Source organism: Marmota marmota, unplaced genomic scaffold (assembly GCF_001458135.2).
Source record: "Marmota marmota marmota unplaced genomic scaffold, marMar, whole genome shotgun sequence".
Classification (NCBI taxonomy): domain Eukaryota; kingdom Metazoa; phylum Chordata; class Mammalia; order Rodentia; family Sciuridae; genus Marmota; species Marmota marmota.
The window spans coordinates 5,154,712-5,175,326 of record NW_025999962.1 but is presented as its reverse complement, the minus strand read 5'-3'; the positions used below and the strand labels follow the sequence as shown (position 1 = coordinate 5,175,326).

The 20,615-nt window shown below is 52.2% G+C and overlaps 1 protein-coding gene and 1 long non-coding RNA gene across 2 annotated transcripts in view; one reads left to right on the top strand and one right to left on the bottom strand.

Annotated features, from left to right (window-relative positions):
* Positions 1–491: 491 nt before the first annotated feature.
* The window catches only part of LOC125616808, a 35,637-nt gene continuing 15,513 nt past the window's right edge, over positions 492–20,615 (bottom strand). Inside the window, exons 2-3 of the mRNA XM_048803049.1 lie at positions 13,094–13,102; positions 492–502 (exon numbers count right to left, since the gene is read on the bottom strand). The gene's annotated coding sequence lies outside the window, so the exon portion shown is untranslated. The remainder of the gene's footprint in view (positions 503–13,093; positions 13,103–20,615) is intronic.
* LOC125616812 lies at positions 9,086–10,440 on the top strand. Its single transcript, XR_007347568.1, has 2 exons — positions 9,086–10,053; positions 10,210–10,440. It is a non-coding gene; the product is annotated as an uncharacterized LOC125616812 (long non-coding RNA).

The window sequence follows — 20,615 nt, the reverse complement described above, 5'->3', positions numbered from 1 at the left end:
ACCGCGGCCCAGGTGCCTCGGGCCTCCCCTTGAGCCTTGTTCAGGGGTCAGGTCGTATGGCCCCTGCTCCACCAGGGCTGCCCTGATCCTTAGTGTCGCAGCACCTCTCCACAGCCATCTCTGTACCACTGGGCATTTATCTGAAGTCACCCTGCGTGTTCCCTCGGAGGGTCTGGCCCACGCGCACCACCCCCTAGTGAACTCTAGGCTCCTTAGGGCTGGGGCCTGGCTGCTTAGGAGTCCACTGCCTGCCTGGAGTAGCACAGAGCTGCTTGGTCTTAGCATGTGGCTTTAGCACCTTGCTAGGGTGCTTTCTAGGCCACAGAGCCTTGTCTGAGGCTCCTCATGTCCCAGGATCATCAGGTCTTCATTTCCTTATTACATCTGGATTAATAATGTGAACAGGTGTTATGTTGGAGTTTCTGTGACATTTGGAAGGGACTGACTTGATTTTCTCTCCATCATTTTTACAAGCTGTGACAAATTCCCACCACACTCTTCCCTGAAAGACTCAGCACCCCGAGGCACCTAATAAACAAGACTTAAGTGCGTTCAGGTTAAGGTACACGTGCCAGTCCAGCAAACGACGCTACAAAATGAGAGCCAGGGTGGAATCCATCCATTTGTCTGCCTTGTGTGGTCATTTACATTGTTATATGTATTTTTAGACTAAAGTTGTCACTCTGTCCCCATTCCCAAACCAGGCCTGTTCTGCCTGCCACACAGTATGCCAATCAATGAAATGATTATCATTGGGAAAGAGAAAGGCTTATTCACAAAGTGGCTGAGTACGTGGAGATGGGAGACCAAGGCTCCAATTTGCCTCCTGAAGGATCAAGTTTGAGGATATTTATGGGGTAAAGAAGCAGGGAGGGCTGGGGTGCGGCTCAGGGGTAGAGTGCATACCTAGTATGTGCGATGCCCTGGGTTTGATATCCTGCACTGTGAAGAAGAAGAAGAAATCAGTGTTCTGCATTTGCATAATCAATCTCATAGCTCTTCATAGGACACATGTTCATAAAATAGAGGTGATAGCTCCATTAGAGGGTGGAACATCAAACCCTCTGAGGTCAAAAAGTCACCCACTGGACAACTGTACAGGCCCAGATAAAAGATTGGGGGTTTCAATAATAGCAGGCATCAACTCCCTAAAGAGTAACCTAGGCAACCATCGTCATGACCCATATTTCAGAGGTGTCATCTACACAGCAAAGCTAGTGCAAGCCTGATAGTACATCGTTAGCTGGCACGGCCTCCAAAATAAGTGACTCTTAAAGTGAAGCTAGTGGTTTTATTTCGATTTTCCCTTGGTTTCATTACTGACTGTCCTAAGATCATATTAATTCGTGGTGCAGGCCTGTAATCCCAGCAGCTCAGGAGGCTAAGGCAGGAGGATCACAAGTTTAAAGCCAGCCTCAGGAACTTAGGGAGGCCTTGAGCAACTCAGCAAGAGCCTGTCTCTAAATAAAATATAAAAAGGGCTGGGCATGTGGCTCTATGGTTAAGTGCCCCTGGGTTCAATCCCTGGTACTAGAAAAAAAATCGTATTCACTGCCCATCATTTTTCTCATTTATGCGGTTGAGCCTCTTCAGAATTGTTTCTGTATGTAAAGTGAACGCCGAGGAAGCTGTAACGGGTTCTGTCTCTGGCATCATTGCAATAGGCAAAGGGCAAAAGGAGATTTCACCCCTAGATACATCTGAGCCTCTCATAGAAAGTGACCGCCATTCCTGCCTGTCCCCACGCCGACGTCGGCTGTCGACAAGCTGTGTGTGCTCCAGGACCACGTCCCCACGTGAACTCCGGAAGGCAGAGCAGGTGCACACAAGTGGACGATGGTGGACACTGAGGCTGAAACAGGAGGCGGATTTTGTCTGAGTGGGGTGCCCTGTGGTCAGGACAGTTGCTGTGACCTCTGTGCCGTGAAGATCATGAGTCACCAGAGGCCCCTCACTGCCCACACCCTCCAGCTGGCTTGGTCCCCAGACCCGGCAATTCTGTCTTCTGGCTGCCTCCAGCCCTGGCAAGGGATGGGCCCAAGAGTGTGTGTCATGTCTGATCATCAATCCGAGCCTCGCTCCCAAGAGTTGCCTCCTGGGTTTGAGTAGTTGTGCAATGGCTGAGTGAGGCGCCAGGACTTTTGCTCTCCAGGGGACGTTGTTACAATCCCTGTCCCTGTTTCTCTTCCCTCCTGTTTGATCCTGCCTGCACCTGGGTAGGTGGAGCTATTTCCAGAAGTGATGGTGGAGCAGGTGGAGGGAAGTTGGGGTCCAGTACCTGTGGAGAGGGTGGGCTGGATCTTTCAGCCAGACCCCCCAAAAGCACTTGTGTTGAAGACTTGGCCGCGACGCAGGGGTGGGGCTTTTGTGAACGATTGGATCATGAGGTCTGTAACTTCATCCGCAGATTAACTCATCTGATGGGTAAATGTTTTGAATGTGGGGGGGGAGTGGGAACTGTAGGCAGGCGGTGGCATGGGGGGGGCGTAGGTCACAGGGGGTGTGTCCTTGGGACTGTATCTTGTTCCTGGCCCTTTCCTTCCTTTTCTTTCCTCTTCTCTCTCTTTCTCTCTCCCCACTTCTCTCCATCCTGGCTGCCATGAGCTCGGGGGCCTTGTATCTCCGTGTGCTTCACCGTGATCTCCTGCCTCACCTGAGGCTCTGAGCGCTGGGGTCAGCCCACCATGGACTGAGGCTCTGAAACCCTGAACCAAAGCGAAGTCGTTCTTGTCAGGTATTTTGGTCACATCACAGTAGACACGGAGCTGCCCGTGGGCAGCCTGAGGGACTAAGGAAAGGAAATGGTGACACTGATTAGGTGTCCCCCTCCTGTTCTTGGGGCCCAAACTCAGGGCTGAGGCCTTGTGTTTGTAGCTAGTAGGGCAAGGGCAGGCCATCTCTGCGCTGCTGCCGCTGCTGCTCACTGTGTGACCAGAGTGTCCTGTTTAAGGAAGGTCAGGCAGACCGCAAGGTCTTAAGGCCTGTTAAAAGAAAACCTTCTGGCTCTCTCTCTCTCTCTCTCTCTCTCTCTCTCTCTCCCCCTCCCTCTCTCTTTTCCCCAGTGCAGAGGATCAACCCCAGAGCCTCAAGCCTGACAGGCAAATGCTCTACTAGGGAACCACATCCACATCCACAATTTGAATTTAGCAGTCTTTTTTAAAGCAAATTTGTGAATCGGGCAGCACCCTAAACCAGTCAGAGTGTCACGAAGGCAGACAGTAGTTACACACAGAAAGAGGCCGCCTGCTGGAATAACCTGATCGGTGTCAGTTGCCGTACCCTCATTTGGACCTGTTCTGGTGGTGCGAAGCCTGTGGTTGGCTGAAAACTCTGCTTCTATGATTGGCTGAGACCTGGCTGTTCATTACAAGAACATGCTCTCAGGTTGCAGTTTGTTTACCTATTAATTCAGGTTACAATTTACTACCTCTAGAGGCAGCTTTAAGCCAAATTTAATTTAATAAGCCCTCTTCTACTTCTCTTTCACCCCTCTACTCCCTCGTACTAGGGATTGAATTCAGGGGTGCCCTACCCCTGAGCTACATCCCAGGTCCTTTTTGTTTTTTTTTTTTTAATTTTGGGACAGGGTAAGTTGCAGAGGCTGGCCTCCAATTTGGGATCCTCCTGCCTCAGCTTGCTGAGTCACTGGGATCACAGGCGCTTGGCAAGCCCCCTCTACTTTTGCTATTTTATTAGCAATGTGTGCTCCCCAAACTTTTGGTTTGGAACAATATTCAGTGTACAGAGAAACTGCAAGAAAAGTACAGTGGGACAATTAGATTAATCACTACTCTCCCGCCCTCCTCCCTGGCCTTCCTCCGATTTCCCTATCTCCTATTTGCTCTTCGGAAACCATGAAAGAGTCGCTGGAAAAATATTCGATTCCACCCACGAAGCCTCAGACCAATGTGTAACTGTCAAATTCGGGACATTTTTACGAGGCTGCGACCCCATGGTCTCCTCTGCAGAACCTGTTGATGGCGGCAGCAGCCCCAGGGTGCTCTTTCTAGCTCTTCTTTGCCTATCTCAGGGGGGACCTGCAGTTATTTGGCAGGTGTCTTTAGTCCACTTTAATCTGGAGGCAGATCAGAGCAGGAGGTGTGATGTCAGCTGCTCCACTGTTGGTGGCGCCTGCCAGCTCTCCCACGGTAAGGTGACCCTTTACTTTTGTAGTCACACGGGGTTCAGTCACTGCTGCCAGTGGAATCAAGGAAACCAGAGGCAGAGTGACGGAAAGAAAGAGCTCCGTTGGCAACAAGCCGCCTTGTGGGCAGCCGGTTGGCTCTGGCCTTCAGAGACCCTCTCACCTGAGGAAGAATTTTGTATATGATTTTTCAAGGGGAGATATGAGGGTCCTCAATCTCCAGTATTCCAAAAAGTCTCCTCTCTGGAGCCTGGCTGCGGGCATCTTTCTCGTTCACAGGTTGGCGAGGGCTCCCCAGCGGCTCGTGTCTGCGTTTGTTGAGGTCAGTGTTTCTGGCAGGCACCTCCTGGGGTGGCCTTCCGCCATGGCTTGGGAGCACCCCGGAAGCGAGTGCTCCCTCTGTGCAGACCTAGCCAACGTTCGCGGACGGTTGACCCGTGAAAGTCCTGGTGATCCTCCCTGAATCCGTCATCAGAACGTGGTTTATACTGCTCTGGAGGAAGGGGAGAGGAGACCCTGACCCGAGTCCCTCAAGGTCCTGCTGTGAGGCGAAGAACAGCCATTCCTACAAACTCTTCTCTCCTCAGGCATGTGGGCCTGGAATCCCAACTCAGGCACTTAGTCTTTAGGAGGGGCTGGGGTGGCAGGCAGAGAAATCCCAGGGAGCAGAGAGTTAGGGTGACATGATTCCCCCAGGAGTCTCTGGGCTCAGCCTCTCCATGGACACTGGGGTTGGGGAAAGAGGCTTGTAGGCAGAATTCCAGGGCAGATTGTGGTGCCTGAGTTGGAACTTCCCTACCCCAAGCAGTCCCCCAGGTGCTGGTTAGAGGTACAGGAATCATGTTGCTATGCTTAGTATAAAAAAATACAGGATACCGGGTGCAGTGGTGTTTGTCTGTGATCCCAGCAGCTCGGGAGGCTGAGGCAGGAGGATGGAGAGTTCAAAGCCAGCCTCAGCAATGGCAAGGCACTAAGCAACTCAGTGAGACCCTGTCTCTAAATAAAATACAAAATAGGGCCATGGATTTGGCTCAGTGATTGAGTGCCCCTGAGTTCAACCCTTGGTACCCCCCCAATAATAATAATAATAAATAAAAATTAAAAATACAGGACATACTGTCAATTAAATAAAGAATAGGGCTTTAGTATAAGTATGTCCCAAATATGGCTTGGGGGGTTGGGGTTGTGGCTCAGCACGGTAGAGCACTCGCCTAGCACATGAGAGGCGCTGGGTTTGATCCTTAGCACCACATATAAATAAATAAATAAAATAAAAAGTTAAAAAATATATATGTCTTGGGACATACCGATGCAGCAAGATTCCACTCAAACTTCAAATGTCTGGGTGGTGGGCTGTGAAGGATCTCCTGGAGGGGCCGTGTTTCTGGTTCCTGCCCCCAATCACCCCTCCCCAATGTCATTTCTGCTGCAAGAAAAGCCCGTGAGACCCTAGGGTCCCCAACCCCTTGCAGGGGAAGCAAGGAGAAGCTCACCATCCTGCCCCATGCACACCCCCAGCTGGGCCCTGCCCGGCTGAGCTAACGTGTAAGTTCCCTGGGGCCCTGGTGAGGTGGAGATGGGAGGAAGGACGGAAAGGGAGGTGCACCTGGGGAGGTCTCGCTAATGCCAGACCCAGGCATCAAGGGCAGGACTGTGGCACCTGCTGTCTGGGAAGGGAGGGGGGGCTGGGACAGCGAAGCTGCCTCCAGAGTCACCCAGGCTGTCACCAGGGCTCTTTTGAAGCCCCACAGTGTATCCTGGTGCAATCTCTGAGCAAGCAGAGCTGGTCTTGTTGAGACAGGAACGGGCGCCCGCGGGTGAGCTGTGTGGGAATCCTATCAGCGCTTCTCATCAGCGGCATCAAAGCCTCCCGGCCTGGAGGAGCCAGACCCTCGGGGCAGGAGGAATCGGGCCAGGACCCACGGGGCCGGGAACCAGCGCTGGGCCGGCCGAGCGGCTGAGCAAGCACCCCATCCCATCCAGGGCATCCCTGGCCCTAAGGCAAGGCCAAGGTCCGAGAAGGGGAAGCCTGGCCAAGGGCGCGCAGCTGGACAGGAATCTACTCATTTCTGCACCCTGGCCGCCGGCTCCTGGAATTCTGCATCTGGGCTTCCACTTGCTGTTAGCCACTGGACGGTGGGTGGCGGGGGCATGCTCTGGGTCACCCCCATAATAGTCTCCTTCCCAGGCCAGACTTCAAGTCCTGGCTCACACCGTTGACCTTGGGCCAATCACTCCTCTCTCTGGGCCTTTGTTCTCTTGGCCAATGGAGGTGATCATCGCCTAGAACCTAGGTCAGAGCTCAGAGGGAGCAAAGGTTGCAAAAACCTGGCTGGAGGACGGGGCCCGCCCTGGAGGAACCTATCCTGCTGGCGCCCTGTTTGAAATGGTCTTGCTCTCGCTTGACTCTGGCTTCTTGTGACCAATCCCAGCTTGTTGAGCCGGCTCCCAGCAGGCCCTGGTGTCAGCCTGGAGATGAGGGTCCCTGATTTCTCAGCGTCTCTGGAGGTTCCCGGCACGGTCGGTTATTCTCCTGTGCCTTCTTCCTGAGAAGCAGGAGTCTGGAGATTCCAAAGCTCTGGCCTGGGCCAGCCACCTTCTTCTCTGGGTCACGTCTGTTAACTGGGGCCATGACGTCACATTCATCTCAGAGGGACGTGGGGAGGATGAACTGAGGAGCCAGGTCAAAGCTGGCTCTGTGGACAGGTGGAAATTAGACAAGAATCACCATCACCTGAGGGTCCGTGTGCCCTGGGAGCTCTGAGATGAACGAGGCACAGTTGCAGAGACACACACACCAAGCCCAGGAGCAGAGGAGGAGTGGCAGACCCAGGCCCCTCACTGGGGGGTGAGATCAATAGGAGGCCTCCCACGGGCCCCCTGTTTTCCCCAGGACTTGAGCTACCACCACCAGATTTACTCATTCCACGTTTCTTTACTGACCACTGACTATGTTAGGTGCTAGGGGTACAGCTGTGACCAAAATGGAGCCAGGCCTGGTGGTGCACACCTGTGATCCCGGAGGCTCGGGAGGCTGAGTCAGGAGGATCATGAGGTTCAAAGCCACCCTCAGCCAAAGCAAGACACTAAGCAACTCAGTGAGACCCTGTCTTTAAATAAAATACAAAATAGGGCTGGCGATGTGGCTCAGTGGTCGAGTGCCCCTGAGTTCAATCTCCAGTGCCAAAAAAAAAAAAAAAAACCAGACACACACACACACAAAAATGTCCTTGAATGGCTGTAGCTGACATTCTAGTGTGGAAGAACAGAGTGAACAAGAAAAGTGAGAAAGAAACATGTAATGTCAAGTGGAAGGAAAGGCAGAGCAGGGCAAGGGGCCATGGAGTGGGGACAACTATTTTATAGGAGCTGGTGTGGGGGGGTGGGGGGCTTCCTGAGGTGGTGACATGAAAGCAGGGACCTGAAGGAGGTGAGGACAGAAAGTGCAAAGGCCCTGAGGCAGAAGTGAGCTTGGCTTCTTGAGCAGCAGCTGCCACGTGGGTTGGCCCTGGTGCTGTAACGCCAGCTTCACCACACTCCCACGGCTGAGCCACATCTGCCAGGTGTCTTCCTCTGAAGGGCCCTTCCAAATGAGGGGTGATCCCTTGAGACTGTATACGTGTTGACTTAATCCCCACAGCAACTTATGGCAGCTTAAAATCATGTCTGTAAATCTTTGACATGCTAGCCAAGGGTGAGGACGCACACCTGTAATCCCAGTTTCGGGAGGCTGAGGCAGGAGGATCACAAGTTCAAGGACAGCGTGGGAAACTTAGCAAGTCCCTGTCTCAAAAAATAAAAAATAAAAAGTACAGGGTGGAGCTCGGTGGTAGAGTGCTCCGGAGGGTCAACCCCCAGTACTGAAGGGGGGACTTTGTCATCCTATCTATCAAGAGAATTGGGGGCCTGCTAGGGCTGGGATGTAGCTCGGTTAGTAGAGGGCTTGCCTCACATGCACACGGCCCTGGGTTCAATCCTCAGCAACACACACACACACAAAAAAGAATTGGGGTCTGCCATCCCCTCTTCTTGAATCTGAGCTCTGTGCTTGGCTAATAGAGTGTGTCACAAGTGTCTGTGCCTTTTTTCTGGCTGTGAGGAATTGGTGGCTTGCACTTTCTGTCTCTTGGGACATCGGCTCTTGAAATCCAGCCACCATGCCGTGAAGAAGCCCACGCATCCTGGAGAGAACCCCATGAGGAGAGAGGGACAGGGCCTCAACCCTGCGCTCCTGGCTCCCAGCCAATACCAGCACCAACCCGCCAGCCACCTGAGCAGATCCTGGTGCCCCACTGAGCTACCTGCCTGGCACCCTGGAGCAGAGAGAGCGCCCGCCCTTCCCACCCCCATTAATCCCCGTCCAAATTTCAGATACATGAGTAAATAGTTGTTTTGTGCCACTATGTTTTAGAGTGTTTTTTGGCTTCTTTTGGTCCGGGGAATTGATTCCAAGGGTGCTTAACCACTGAGCCACATCCCAGCACTTTTTATATTTTATTTAGAGACAGAGTCTCGCCTCACTAAGTTGCTGAGGCTGGCTTTGAATTTGTGATCCTCCTGCCTCAGCCTCCTGAGCCGCTGGGATTACAGGTGTGAGCCACCATGCCTGGATCGAGGGTCTTTTTTAACACAATAATAGTTAAATGGAACGAACCTTGAGTCTCAGGTCTCCCCATTTCACAGATGAGAATGGAGGCACAGAGAATCAAAGTCCACCGGAGTCTCCCGGTTAGTGGGAAAGCTGGGATTTCACAGTTGTTTGTTTGTTTTGTTGTTTCCCGTTCTGGGATCAAACCCAGGCCCTTGCTGAGGCTGGGCAGGCACAGCACTCCACCCACTGAGCCACATCCCGGCCCTGAAGCTGGCTTCTTAATTTTGGTAAAGCCCAATTTGTTATTCTTTTATGGTTTATGTGTTTTTGTGCACCATTTTGAAACATGGTGGGGGAACTGGCCAGATGGATCGCGATAGATCTGCCGCGGAAGAGCAGAAACATGCCCTGCTTCCTAGCTGTGTTGCCCTGAGCAATTGATCTAGTGCTTGGCCTCTCTGTGGCTCGGTCTCCTCATCTGTAAAACGGGGATAATAATGGTGCACACCCAATGGAGAGTTCTTGATGGGACCCAGCCAGCTGTGCTCCTGGAAGGAAGTGGGCATGCATGGCCACCTTGAGGCCGAGCCTGCATTCTCACGGGAGACTCATCTCTTCTCTCCCATTCACTTACTTATCCAGCAGAATGGATTCATGGTGTACAGTCTTGTAATCCAACACCGCACCTATTTGTGGCTCAGACTGTTCCATCTTTGGCTACTGGAGGTTCCTTCAGTTGTTTTTTGCCTTTTAATAGTGTGTGTGTGTGTGTGTTTAAGCACTTCCTTAGTTTCTGGACCCACGAGATATTCCAGGCTCATTTTGGGTCTTTCTTGCCAAACTCCCAGAATCAGCCATTCTCCCAGCAATCTCGGCTCCTTTAATTGCAGAATTGGAGAATGATATTAGGAGCCAACACTCCATGGGTATAGACTGTACTACGTATTCATGGGCTCATGGATATTTAGGTTGTTTCCACTATGGGCTATGAATGCATGGATTCCGCTTGACGTGACTGCAGCCATCTTGAGTGGCAACCACCATGAATGATGCCTCAGAGTCACCCCAGTCGGGTTTCCTGCATAGATTCCCAGCAAACTATGAAGGGACCAAACCGTCACGGTAGTATGTGGAGCCTTACGACTGGGCCCGGGCTCCTGGGATACGCCTGGTTCTTCGATACTGTTTAAGGTGAAGCAGTTATGTTCAGTCAGGATGAAGTCACCGTTGTCCTAACTCTACATCCCTCTTTCTGACCCAGATTGCAGGATCCAACTGGTTTTGCTGCCTCCCAGGACCACCCTTCCGTAAGTCCCCAGTAAGTAGCACTCTGCAATCCTGGATCTGTCTGCTTCTCTTTCTTTCATCTCATGGCACCTTGGGGCTGGGTTGCTCCTGAGCAGCTGCTATGGACAGTGCTTCTGTGAACAAGGGTGTTGACATGTGTCATCATTTCTCTTGGACACACACCTAGGAATGCTCAAACGCTCTGTGGCCACCTTTCCCAGGAACCACCAAACTGTTTTCCAAACTGGCCGGGTGAAAAAGCTGGGCACGGTGGCCTGGAGGCTGAGACAGGAGGATCCCAACTTCAAAGCCAGCCTCAGCTACTTAGGGAGACTCTGTCTCAAAATGAAAAATAAAGAATGACCGGGGATGAAGCTTAGTGTCAAAGTGCCTCTGGGTTCAATCCTCAATACTGACACACACACACAAAAGAGCCAGGTGTGGTGGTACATGCCTGTAATCCCAGCAGCTCAGGAGGCCGAGGCAGGAGGATCGTGAGTTCAAAGCCAGCCTCAGCAAAAGCAAGGAGCTAAGCAGCTCAGGGAGACCCTGTCTCTAAATAAAATACAAAACAGGGCTGGGGATGTGGTTCAGTGATGAGTGCCCCTGAGTTCAATCCCTGGTACCTCCCACAAAAAAAGAAGCAGCCACGTCACTCCACAGTCCTTCAGCAACAGACGGGATTCTGACCCCACACGGCCTCCTATTGCTGCCTATTACTTGAGCCCAGGGCCTCCCACGTGCTGGGCAGGGATCTACCACTGACCAACTCCTCCATCCCTTTTAAAAATTTTTATTTAAAAAAAATTCCTGCCATCTTTAATTGGATTAGGATCACTGCTCTTGGTGTCCCTTCAGTTCTGCCCCTGAGGGCCCCTCTCTTTTCATCCTAGTCCCAACTCTGATCTGCAGGGGAAGAGCAGGGCCCCGAGCCTCAGGGCAGCTCATCGGTTCCCAAAGGCTTTCAAGGCCAGATGTGGCACGAAGATTTGGCCATAGGACAGAGGGCCCTCGATCTGGGAGGGTGGACATCCTGGAGGGAGGAGGGAGGGGACCAGGGGGTGCACTGTCGACCCAGTCTGCTGGGAACTGGCCTCGCGGGGACAGCTGCTCTGCACGGGAACAAGAGGGAATTTCCAGGGTTCCTGCAGGGGACAGAGGCAGGCTCTGCTCTGCTGGTTGGCACCTCACCCTCTGTGCCCACAGGGAGCTGGGCTCCTGCTTGTCCCTTTCCAGGCCACCCCTCCCACCTATGCTTGCTGATATCCAGGGTGTTTGTCCCCAGACCGGTTTGCACCTGTCCCGTCTCTCCATTGTGCCCCTGACTATAATTAACTGTTACATAAGCTGCTGAAACTCGAGAACAAATAGAAAAAGTGCGGTGGATGGTTTCTGTGAAAATAAACTTGAACCCCACAGGCCAGATGCTTCAAAGGCGGCTGCAGGGTCGACAGGTCTTCTGAAGGCATGGAGGGCTCTATCTCCACTTTAGAGAGTCAAGCCCAGAGGGCGACGGCACTGTCCCGTGGGGTGGGGTAGGCAAGAGGTGTCGTCCAGTCTTAGGTCGCTGCCAGGCTCCCAGGAGAGGTCTGAGGTCCCCACCAATAGAATCATGAGAATCTGTCACCTATGCGAGTTAAAGCCAATGGTTCAAGGCATCACGGACCCCCAGCACCGCGCTCCCATTCAACCTAGCGCCTTCTGTAATGGGCACCTGCTGGTCCCCCCACCCCCCGCAGTGAGACCAAAGAACTCTGCTTCATGACAGCCTCCAGCGTGGGGGACAGAGGGAGTAGACCCAGGTCAGAAGGAAGAGGGACACTGAGGGAGGCGCCAGACTCCAGGCCGATGGCTTTCTGCCCCCCTGGACCCAGGCACCAGCCCTGTGCATGAGGCAGGGCTGGGGTAACAGCCCCCCTCCCCAGATGTTGCAAGTGAGGCCCCTATGGGCAGCGTAGATCTGCAAATGACACCTGAGTCTCTGGGGGCTCGGCTCCTTTGCCACGGAGGGGGCTAGGCAGGCCTGTGTTAAGAAATGCCACCAGTGGAAAATTCACGTCACTTGCCAGAAATAAAAAGTAACCATAAGGTAAGCCCCACGAGGCCAATAACGTAATTAAATCCCAGGCCGACGACACTGTCCCACTGTCAATTGGAGGCCGGACTCAGCCTACACCTCTTCTTCCCTGGACATAAGGGTACATAGCCCATGTCACAGAGGCGGTCACCCTCTAGGACACCCCATGAGGTGCTGGGGCACCCAACGGTTGTTTCCTCCCTGCCTAACCACAAGAGTGGAGAGAGACTTAAAAGGTGGCTTCTGCACCTACCCGGAACTTTCCCTCCATGGAAGTCTGCACTAGTTAATGCCAGGTCCACATAGCACCAAATGGACTCCCCAGGGGGACATGGCCACACCAGCGACAAGGAAGGGCTTGCTTGGTGAACCTGCATCCAAATCGGATGCACTGGGGCCTACAGTTCAAGGCCTCCGCCACCCGGCCAGCTCCCCCGGGCAGGGGACCCCCAGGCGTGCCCATCGGCCGACACCGGGGACTTGCGCTCCGTGCGCCTGCTCAGTTTCCTGAGTCTGGTTAGTAGAAAGGCAAGTCCCAGGGTTCAGCCATGCTGGGGATGCTGGGAGGAGAGACCCAACCCTAGGCCCCAGCGCCAGGTCCTGCCCCCTCTGTCCTCTCCCGACGCCCCCCTCCCACCAGGGGAGCCTGCGCTATTCCCCCCACGCACTGCATGGAGGCCTCCTGGGCCCACCCTGGACGGTGGTCAGTCAAGGGGAGCTGAAGAGCCCAGGGAATCAGGCCCAGACGAGGTGACTTCAGAGAGGGGTGAGAGGAGGCTGGGGCACCAGGGAGGAGGGGTGGACTGGCCGCCCCGTGAGGCCATGGTCAGGTTCAGAGCAGAGAGAACACAAGGGGAGTTCTGGAAGGCTTGAGGGGAATGTGGCTGGGGCCTGGCTGGCAGGGGGGCCAGCATGCCTGGTGCAGGCTGCTCAGCCCCGTTCTGGGCCTGCGAGGTGTGAGCCTCCCTCTCCCGAGGCCTTGCCTTCCTTCCACCCTCCACGACTCAGGGCTGGCAGCTGGGTGGGGGTGAGGGGAGCCAAGGGGGCACCTGGCGTCTGCCCAGGTTCCTGCATGGATGTGGAGCAGGAGTGAGCCTGGGGGATGGCGTGAGTTTGGCTCCGGGCAGCAGGAGGGGTCGTGGGCCCTGCAGGAAGACGTCCAGTCTGCCTGGGTGGGAGTTCTCGGCCAAGCTCCTGCCACAGCTTCAGAGCCAGCTCCCAGCCCTGATCTGTCTGCTGCAAGGGCAGCCCAAGGCCACCAGCGCCCCCAGGTGGATGATTTGAGAATGACCGAGCACCTCAAGCGGCAGCCTCCATCAACCCATCTGAATCCTCCTCCACCCCCCACCTGATCTGGGGCCCCAGAAAGCTCACTGGACTTGTTGGTTTTGTTATGTGCAAACTGGGATTCTATCCTTCAGATAGCTGGGCTTCCTCCCCACACCATTTATTTTCACTGGCAGGGCCAATAGGTGACGGGAGGACATAGCCACACAGTGACCTCAGAGGTCTCAGAAATCCAGAAGATTCAAATTCTAATCATAGTCAAGGGCAGGGGACCCTAGCTCCTAATGACATCACTATCCTCATCCCTTGCCAGGCCACCTGCAGGGCCGACTTCACTTGGCTGCTCAGGCCCCGCTCTGATCCCTCCACTTGAAACACTTTCAGACAGGTCATAGGTGGTTTGTTTGTTTTCTTTTTTCTTTTCCATTTGTTTTGGGGTTGGGGGTGACATATTTGCAGGGTGAAGGAATCCCAGCACTCTGAGGGCTATGCACTTAGAGTTAGGGTCCTGCCACCTCAACATGGGCCAGGGTGGTGTTTTGATGAAACCGCTCTGAGCCACTGTAACTTCAGAAAGAGCCCCTGGCCCATCATTTCCTACCTGCAGAGGGCACAGGATTCTCTCTGGAGCTATGTCCCTCATATACCACGACGGGAGAAGAGCCCTGGAGCCCAGAGCCCAGGGACTGGGAGGAACTGACCCTGCACAAAGAGGCTCTCCTGGAGCAGGCTGGGGTGGTGGCTCAGTGGTAGAGTAGCATGTGTGAGGCACTGGGCTCGATTCTCAGCACACATATAAATAAATAAATAAATAAATAAATAAATAAATAAATAAGGTTCCTTAACATAAAAAAATATTTTTTTAAAAAAGAGGCTCTTGAGCAACCCTTTACCTCCCACAAGCCGCCACCCCCCACCCCCTCCTACACATCTTAATGCCAGACCTAAAATTTACTACTCAAGTCCAGGTATCCATCTGCCCTATCATTCCTTCATGATTTTATTACTTTTTGTCCAAAAATGTAAAAAGTATCATGTTTTCATCATTTTGGGGGGCTTCACTCTCATGTGAAGATCTCCATGTGCATGTGGAATTGATAAAAGTTCAGTGCTACCAGCCTCATGCCTGTGATCCCAGTGGCTGAGGAGGCTGAGGCAGTAGCATCACAAGTTCAAAGCCAGCCTCAGCATCTTAGCAAGGCCCCAAGCAATTTAGCGAGATCCTCTCTCTAAATAAAACATAAAAAGAGAGCTGGATGTGGTTCCATGCTTCTGGGTTACATCCCCAGTACCACACACACACACACACACTCACACACACACATACACACTTGGGTGCTTTTGTTAATTGGCGCCTACATCCGTCCGCTGGGTTCCTAGATCCAGCTGGAGACCCCACAGAAGGACCAAGGGGCGGCCAGGGGATCTCTCCCAGCCTTCTGCATCCTGTTGTCTCTCCCTGTCCCTCTGGAACCATTCAGTCCCAAGGCATGAGGTAGGGCTGGGAGGCAAGCAGATGTCCCCCTGAGTGTGTCGGGGTCCAGGGCTCTGGTGACAACAGAAGCGCAGAAGGCAGCTGCTGGAGCAGTTGGGTGAGTATTGCGGGCTTTGGGGGCCATGGGATTTCTGTTGAGGCTCCTTGAATGAACTGGATGGTGCCCCAGGGGAATTTCTTTTTTTTTTTTAAATATTTATTTATTTAGTTTTCGGCAGACACAACATCTTTGTATGTGGTGCTGAGGATCGAACCCGGGCCGCACACATGCCAGGCGAGCTTGCTACCGCTTGAGCCACATCCCCAGCCCCCAGGGGAATTTCAATTGCAGGCCACAGGTGGGTCAATGGCGCCAAGGTCAAATTCTCCTCACGATCTAAATGGCCTTTATGAGCGACTTGTAAGTGAGGGTAGCTTCTCATGTTGCAAAACAGACCCGACGCTGAGCAGGGAGGGGGCTCTGTGGGCAGGACGGGCTGAAGCAAGCAGAGAGAAGGAATCAAAGGGTGGACTGGCCATTTCCAAGTTCCTTTCCTCATAGAGTGAAAACAGAAGGGACTTCCGGTCACCAGCTCAGGTGATCTGGGCCCTTCTGTTCAGTTGCTGTGAATCTTCTGGTTTCTGGAAAACCGACTCCTTCAAGGCTCCATTTATTAGGAGGCCCTTGGCCTGCGTGACCCCACTCTGGACTGGTCTGGTCTGTTGAGTCGTCAGGAGGAACTCAGTCCTGATAGTACATCCCCACAGGCCAGGGGGTCAGGGTAACTCCTGATGGTGCCTGTGAGATCAGCACTCTGGGGGGTCTGGGGTGAGCATCAGGCTGCCGCTGAAGCTCGGCAGGCCCCGGGGGGGCTGAGATCTCCGCATTGTGGAGCAGAGCCAGACTCCCAGCTGTCCTGCTGCACACCTGTTGGGCCCAGCCTGTGACCAATGATCCAGAAGTTCACTGAACTCTGTCCTTTGGGTTTTATGGAGGTGTTTTGCAACCTGCCGGAGGCACAGGATACGGGTGCGTCGTGGGCAGAGCTGGGCTGACCTGACCCATCCGGCTGCTCCAATGGTGGGGCATGTGACCACCTGGCCTGCCCAGTGCCCCCCACTGGCTCTGGGCTTGTCTCCTGTGGCTTTAAGCTGCTCCTAGGTCTTTGGGCAAGGGTTGAAGAGGGCTTGAAGGGGACCAAGGGTTTGGGGATGTCCCAGGAGCTACAAGGGGACAGGAAAAAGAGCATAGGCTCTGCCAGGTGCAGCGGTGCATGCCTGTGATCCCAGAGCTCGGAGACCGGGATCACAGGTTTAAGGCCAGTCTCAGCAACAGATGAAGGCACTATCTCAAAATAAAATTTAAAAATAGGCTGCGCATGTCGCTCAGTGGTAGAGCTCTTGTCTAGTACCCGAGAGGCAGGACCTAAAGAAAGGTCCTCAGGACCTAAAGAAAGGAGGAAGAGGGCTGGGGATGTGGCTCAAGCAGTAGCCTGGCATGCGTGCAGCCCAGGTTCGATCCTCAGCACCACATACAAACAATGATGTTGTGTCCGCCAAAGACTGAAAAATAAATATTAGAATTCTCTCTCTTCTCTCTCTCTCTTTTAAAAAAAAAAGAAAAGAAAGGAGGAAGAAAAAAGAAAAAAGAACAAGGGCATGAAGTCAAAGGAGCCAAACTTTGCCACCTGCCTACTGTGTGACTTTGGGCAAGTCATTTGACCTCTTTGATCCTTGTTTTCTAAACTGGAAAAATTAATAATTTGACCAAATGTGCTGATTATGGGAGAAACAGCAAGTGATTATTTTGATGGATGCTAAGGAAGTATTTAATAAAACTTAACAACCTGTAATCCCAGCGGCTCTGGAGGCTGAGGCAGGAAGATCAGGAGTTCAAAGGGAGCCTCAGCAAAAGCAAGGCGCTAAGCAACTCAGGGAGACCCTGTCTCTAAATAAAATACAAAACAGGGCTGGGGATGTAGCTCAGTGGTCGAGTGCCCCTGAGTTCAATCCCTGGTTCCCAAACAAAACAAAACTTAACAACCATTCTTAATTTTGAAAAAGACTTCATTAAACTAAGAATCAACTTGGGATTGGGGATATATCTTAACTATAGACTGCTTGCCTAGCATGCAGAAGATCCTGGGACCATCCCCAGCACTGGGGGGAAAAAAGTAGCTAAAATAGAAATACATTTTATGTTTTAATGATGATAAAAATATAAACATGAGCCAGGCATGGTGGCACACACCTATAATTCCAGTGACTCAGGAAGAGTCACAAGATTGAGCCCAGCCTTGGAACTTAGTGAGAACCTATCTCAAAATCAAAATAAAAAGAACTAGGGGGCTGAGGCTGTAGCTCAGTGGCAGGCGCTTGCCTAGCATGTGGGAGGCACTGGGTTTGATTCTCAGCACCATGTATAAATAATTAAAGTCCACTGATAACTTAAGGAAAAAAAAAGGACTGGGGAGGTAGCACCCCTGGGTTCAATCCCCAGGACCTCAATATAGATACAGAATCAGAAAAATATACAGAACCCAGTGTCACACACCATGGGGAAACCTAGAGGTATTTGCATCAACTGCAGGACCAAGGCAGGACTCTCCTGCCACAGCTGCTGCTGATCGCTAAGCTGGGGACAGCCCATGCCATTAGGCAAGACAGCTAAATATGGGGGACAAATGTTGGACATGCATCTGCAAAATTCTACCTTTGGATTATTACCTGTAAAAGCAAAGAGAGATCATTAGAAAAACTTAGGAGGCTAGAAAAATAATATTTGAAAATCAATGGCCGATATGAAGGCACAGATACACAGCAACTGATTAGTCTATGTCTGTGAAGAAAAGGTCTCATTCATAGTAGCATTATTTTAAAAAATGTAAAATGTCAGGAAGTTAGCAAGGATCACATAAATTCTTTTTTTTTTTTTCTGCTCTGCTGGGGTTGGACCCAGGGCCTTGTGTGTGCTAAGCAAGTGCTTTGCCACCGAGCTATGCCCCAGCCCAGATTGTGTGAATTCTAGGTGAAGAATAGGGGTGTCAAGGAAGACTTGGATTTTAAGAATCAAAGCTTTCATTTTTATATCAGAAACCCTATGTCATAAAAACACCCATTCTTTTTCTGAATCAGGTATGATTTAATAAAACCCCAATGGTATATTTAAAAACTAGTGAAGTGATTCATCTAGAAGTTTGAGAATTCCTGTAGAGGGCGAGCAATGAGCCAGGCTAACTCCACCAGCTGTTGAAACAGGCAGCGCCGGACCCACCACATCACTGCCACCGCCATCCGAGGCACCTCATAGGCTCCAAGTTGTGTTTGGACTTTATAAGAACCAAGTCACTTGATCTTTACAGCAACACTTGAAGTAGTGGACACCAGTGTTCAAGGGGCTCTTTTTTTTTTTTTTAGAAGTTTAATATTTATTTTTTAGTTTTCAGCGGACACAACATCTTTGTTTGTATGTGGTGCTGAGGATCGAACCCGGGCCGCACGCATGCCAGGCGAGCGCGCTACCGCTTGAGCCACATCCCCAGCCCCTCAAGGGGCTCTTGATACCCTTCTCCCTTGTCCAAATTCAAAGCCCTAAGAGGGGGTTGGAGATATAGCTCAGGTGGTAGAGTGCCTGCCTCGTATGCACAAGGCTCCGGGTTCAATTCCCAGCACCACCAAAAAAAAAAAAAGGAAGAAAGAAAGACAGAAAAAGCTGGCACTATCAAAAGCTGCTGAAGATAGGGGGCAATGAAAGCCCTTACCCGTTGCTGGTGGGGACACAAACAGGACATCTGTGTGGCCAAAAGTTTGGCCGCTTCCGACAAAGTGAAGCCTGCTTGCACCACACGACCCAGCAATCCCACCCCCAGGTACGGACCCCACTGACTTGAAAACTTAGGTCCACACAAAACCCCACATGTTGATGTTTTCAGCAGTTTTATTAACATAATTGCCCCAAACTGAAAGCCACCAACTTGTCCTTCAATAGGTGAATGGATAACGAAATGCCCATTTATATGATGGGATATTATTCAATACTAAAAAGGAATGTGCTATCAAGCTGGGCCCACCGGTAATCCTAGCTACCCCAGAGGCTGAGGCAGGAGGATGGAAAGTTCAAGGCCAGCCTGGGCAACTTAGCCAGACCCTGTCTCAAAAAATAAAAACTTTAAAAATGGCTGGTGATGTAGCTCAGTGGTAGAGAATTTGCCTAGCATGCATGAGACCCTGAGTGCAATCCCCAATACTGCAATTGTAACAACAAAAAAAGTATTATTAACAAACAAACAAATTCCTAGAGACGGGCTGGCTTTCCCATCCTGCCACAGTAGCCCTGCATGGGAGGGAAGGAGCTAGAATACACCACTCTGTTGCATTGACTCTTAATTACTTTTTGTAATTGTAGACGGACAGAGCGCCTTTATTTTGTTTGTTTTCTTTTATGTGGTGCTCATGATTGAACCCAGTGCCTCACATGTGCTAGGCAGCGCTCTGCCACTGAGCTGCCGCCCCAGCCCTGTTGAAAAACAGCTTAAAAGAGCAATGACAAATAGCTCAGATCTTCATGCTGCTTCTTAGAAGCAGAAGCTGAAATTCCCATGGGCTTTTAGTCGGGTTTTTCACTGCTGTGACTCAAAGACCCGAACAAGAACAATTTTAGAGGAGAAAAAGTTTATTTGGGGGCTCACTATTTCAAGAGTTCTCAATCCACAGACAGCAGGCTCCCTTCCTCGGGGCTTGAGGTGAGGCTGAAGAGAAGCAGCTCACATGATGATCAGAGAGCAGAGAGGGAGACCCCGCCCATCAGACACAGTATCCCAAAGCCACGCCCCCAAGCCCACCCCCTCCCACCTCCAGTCCCCTGCGCAGTTAATCCCATCACAGAACCTGTTCGCTGATTGGATTAGGCGCGGTGGCCGGATCTTGGTGAACCTTGCATTGCTTCACACATGAGCTTTTAGGGGACACCTCACATCTAACTATAACACCACGTGAGCAGACCTGCTGTCCCCAAAGACAAGAAACTAAGACTGGAAGAAGTCTGCCAGGGACTTGTTAAAGCAGCTCTCATTGTCCAAGTGCCCGCGTCCTTCTGTGGCTTCTCCCCAGCCCACTGTTCCGTCCACCCCGCACACAGCTGGCTCCCACTGCCCCTGCAGGAGGGCTCCTGCGCCCTGTAAAACTTGCATTAGTTAAATGTGGGCCTTTCTCCTACTCACAAACCGTCAGCTTCACTCTCTGTCCGACGGGGACCCTGAGAGGATGGAGGCAGAGCTCTGCTGGCCCTGCATATGTCGCCAGCTCCCCAGGTCGGAGTGATGGGTAGGGGACAGGCCCGGGTCCAGTTTCTCTCTCCAGCTCACCAATGGGGTGAGACGCTCACCTCCCACTGGGGCTCCAGGTCTGAGTGTTGAGGACAATCCCTTCCAGTGGGAGTGAGGCGGGAGGAGGCTCAGGCTGAAGTCCAGGTGGGAGGACTGCTGCCCTGTGAGTAGAGGACCGGTCTGTCCAGTGCAGAATAGGTTCACAGAACAGTGGAGACACAGAGACAGAGCGGGCGGCATTTCAACTCAGGGAGGGGGAAGATTAATGACTGAAAAACAAGGTTGGGGACAGCTTCCCCCAGACTGTCACTTCACCTAAAAGCCCACCATCAGAACCAACTCGCTTTGGTCAGGGAGTGGTCACAGAAGCCCACTGTCACCCCCATTCACACAGCTGGGCTAGTCCACCCCATCTTCTGCCCCCCCCCCCC